Here is a 4,120-nt window from a genome sequence, read left to right as displayed (position 1 = left end):
AGAAGAACTAAAGAGCATCTTGAAAGTGAAAGAGGAGAGTGAAAAAGTTGGCTTAAAGCTCAACGTTCAGAAAACTAAGATCATGGCATCCGGTCCCATCACTTCATGGCAAATAGATGGGGAAACAGTGGAAACGGTGGCTGACTTTATTTTTCTGGGCTCCAAAATCACTGCAGATGGTGATTGCAGGCATGAAATTAAAAGGCTCTTTCTCCTTGGAAGAAAAGCTATGACCAACCTAGACAGCATATTAACAAGCAGAAACATTACTTTGCTGACAAAGGTCAAAGCTATGGTTTTTCCAGTGGTCATGTATGGATGTGAGAGTTGGACTACAAAGAAAGCTGAGCATCGAAGAATTGATGCTTTTGAAGTGTGGTATCGGAGAAGACTCATGAGAGTCCCTTGGACTGCAAGGAGATCCAACCAGTCCATCCTAAAGGAGATCAGTCCTGGGTGTTCATTGGAAGGACTGATGTTGGAGCTGAAACTCCAATACTTTGGCCACCTGATGCAAAGAGCTGACTCATTTGAAAAGACCCTGATGCTGGGAAAGATTGAGGGCAGGAGGAGAAGAGGATGACGGAAGATGAGATGGTTGGATGGCATCATCGACTTGATAGCCATGGGTTTGGGTGGACTCTGGGAGTTGATGGACAGGGAGGCCTGGCGTGCTGCGGTTCATGGGGTCACAAAGAGTCGGACACGACTGAGTGACTGAACTGAACTGAACTGAACTGAGACAGTGTATGTGGGGCTTCCCTGGTAGCTCAGCTGGTAAAGCATCTGCTTGTGATGCAGGAGACCCCGGTTCAATTCCTGGGCCAGGAAGATCCCCTGGAGAAGGGAGAGGCTACTCACTCCAATATTCATGGACTTTCCTGGTGGCTCAGATGGTAAAGAATCCACCTGCAACGTGGGAGACCTGGGTTCGATCCCTAATTTGGGAAGATCCCCTGGAGGAAGGCATGGCAGCCACTCCAGTATTCTTGCCTGGAGAATCCCATGGACAGAGGAGTGTGTTGGGCTAGAGTCCATGGGGTTGCAAAGAGTCGGACATGACTGAGCGACTAAGTACAGCACACAGACTGTGTGTGTAGAACAGTAGAAATTGAGGTAGATAATTATTTATACAGTTGACCCATAAAAAACAAGGGAATAATGGATGTCAATCCTCCATACAGTTGAAAATCTAAGTATCACTTTACAGTTGGTCCTCCATATCTGCAGTTCTGCATTCATGGATTTAACCAATTGCGTGCAGATGGTGTAATACTGTAGGATTTGCTGTTAAAAAAATTCCTGTACAGTTCAAACCCATGTTGTCCAAGGGCCAACTGTACATGGAAATTGGCACACTTATTCTATAGGCTTTCCAGGTGGTGCAGTGGTAAAGAATCTGCCTGCTAATGCAGGATATGTAGGAGATGCAATTTCCATCTCTGGATCAGGAACATCCCCTGGAGGAGAAAATGGCAACTCACTCCAGTATTCTTGCCTGTAGAATCCCATGGACAGAGAAGCCTGGCAGGTTATAGTCGATAGGGCCACAAAGAGTTGGACATGACAGCACACACTCATGCACTTATTCTATAAGATCATGGATTTCGGATGTTGAGCCAATCTATTCAGAAGTTGAATGGGGTTTTGGTTTTGCTGTTTCTGTGATAACAATTTTCTTTCTACTGGTTTCAGTTTCCTCTAGCCTTACCTTGTGATTAGAGCTGGAGACTCTGGGCTGAATGGTTTGAATTTTTGTTCCAATGTCCCTGAAATACTCTCAGCTTTTGATCTTTCCTGTGCAACTATGCCACACTGGAGTTCTCCACAATATTGCCTATTCCCCAGTGGTAATCAACCAGTCCACCCTAAAGGAAATCAGTCCTGAATATTCACCAGAAAGACTGATGCTAAAGCTGAGACTCCAATCCTTTGGCCACCTGATGCGAAGAACTGACTCATTTGAAAAGACCTTGATGCTGGGAAAGATTGAAGGTGGGAGGAGAAGGAGCCAACAGAGGATGAGATGGTTGGATGGCATCACTGATTCAATGGACCTGAGTTTGAGTAAACTCCAGGAGTTGGCAGTGAACAGAGTGGTCTGGCGTGCTGCAGTCCATGGGGTCGCAAATGGTCAGACATGACTGAGCGACTGAACTGAAGTGAATCTACTATTGTTTATTATTCAGTGTTTGCTGTCTACAGAGAGGGCAGGAAGTTTTGCTGTTGTCCTGGTCAGCTCAGTCCTAGCTATGCTCTGTGAGCCTGGGTCTTTGTAGTAGAACTTTCTTATGTTCCTGTCCCTCTTCCTTATGACAGCCAAACTCTGCCTTGTATCCTTAGGGGGTCTTTTCAGGAGTTTCCAGATTCTCCTGCCCACTCTTCTCAGTTCAGTGACTCAGTCATGTTCAACTCTTTGCGACTCCATGAACTGCAGCACGCCAGGCCTCCCTGTCCATCACCAACTCCCAGAGACCACCCAAACCCATGGCCATCGAGTCGATGATGTCATCCAACCATCTCATCCTCCGTCATCCCCTTCTCCTCCTGCCCTCAATCTTTCCCAGCATCAGGGTCTTTTCAAATGAGTCAGCTCTTTGCATCAGGTGGCCAAAGTATTGGAGTTTCAGCTCCAACATCAGTCCTTCCAATGAACACCCAGGACTGATCTCCTTTAGGATGGACTGGTTGGATCTCCTTGCAGTCCAAGGGACTCTCATGAGTCTTCTCCGATACCACACTTCAAAAGCATCAATTCTTCGATGCTCAGCTTTCTTTGTAGTCCAACTCTCACATCCATACATGACTACTGGAAAAACCATAGCCTTGACTAGATGGACCTTTGTTGGCAAAGCAATGTCTCTGCTTTTTAATATGCTGTCTAGATTGGTCATAACTTTCCTTCCAAGGAGTAAGCGTCTTTTAATTTCATGGCTGCAATAACCATCTGCAGTGATTTTGGAGCCCAGAAAAATAAAGTCAGCCACCGTTTCCACTGTTTCCCCATCTATTTGCCATGAAGTGATGGGACCAGATGCCATGATCTTAGTTTTCTGAATGTTGAGCTTTAAGCCAACTTTGTCACACTCCTCTCTCTTTCATCAAGAGGCTCTTTAGTTCTTCTTCACTTTCTGCCATAAAGGTGGTGTCATCTGCATATCTGAGGTTATTGATATTTCTCCGGCAAACTTGATTCCAGCTTGTGCTTCCTCCAGCCCAGCGTTTCTCATGATGTACTCTGCATATAAGTTAAATAAGAAGAGTGACAGTACCCACCAGCAATATGACTCTCTAATCATATCCACTGATCTAGGATTTGTGTCTATTTCCTGCCTTTCTCTTAGAAGTAGAGAATATTTTTCTTTTACCCATTCACCAGCCACAGTGGCACTTCAGATGTGTCTTGGAAGTATCCGAGTTTGCTGCTTCTACCTCCATGACTTACGCTCTTATTTCCAGGGGTAAAGGTTTCAGGAGGTGCTTTATACCTCTTCCACAGCAGCTCCCAAACCTCTTCAGTGACCCTGTACCACTGAAGCAAGCCCTTTCTGGTCTGCTGTCCTGCCCACAATCTTTCTTGTGAGTACCCAGTGGAAACCCATGGAAAAAGGTTTGTGAGTTGGTGAAGACTCCTTTTGTGTCTGTGGCTCCCTGGTATCTGTATTGTCATACTAGCCCACACTCAGCCTTTTTATCAATTTCTTACGTTTTTAGCTGAATTCGCCTTACATGCTTCTATGATCCGTATTATCTCTTTTTCCTATGCTATGCTGTTGATAAACCAGTTCTCACGTTCTCTCTCTCCTTGCAGAGCCTATCTGGTTTTGGATTTCAGACCTCATGGTTGCCCTGTAATCTTAGCTCTCTGATGGATTCAAGAAAACAAATGAATTTGTAACTCACTGTTAAAATGTTTTCTCATTATTATGATAGAAACAGCACTCTTTCCAACTTTCTACAAATGTACCAAGAGAAAGCAGAAGTTTTCTTCACTATTAAAAGTTTCTTTTTTCTGGGTATAAAAATACAGGTTAAAATTTTTTGATTTATTTTGGTTTCATTTATTTAATGAAGTTCCTCCATTATCTTCTGGACTGTATGGTTTCCGATTAGAAGTCTG

General features: G+C 44.4%; 1 non-coding gene across 1 annotated transcript; it reads left to right on the top strand.

Annotated features, from left to right (window-relative positions):
* The first annotated feature begins 759 nt into the window (after window positions 1–759).
* TRNAH-GUG (transfer RNA histidin (anticodon GUG)) lies at window positions 760–832 on the top strand. Its single transcript has one exon. It is a non-coding gene; the product is annotated as a tRNA-His (tRNA).
* Window positions 833–4,120: the final 3,288 nt, after the last annotated feature.

Source organism: Giraffa tippelskirchi, chromosome 9, assembly GCF_054371585.1.
Source record: "Giraffa tippelskirchi isolate mGirTip1 chromosome 9, T2T-mGirTip1v1.2.pri, whole genome shotgun sequence".
In the NCBI taxonomy this organism is placed as follows: domain Eukaryota; kingdom Metazoa; phylum Chordata; class Mammalia; order Artiodactyla; family Giraffidae; genus Giraffa; species Giraffa tippelskirchi.
Note: the sequence above shows the minus strand (reverse complement) of the source record. Positions and strands in the feature narration are given on the sequence as shown.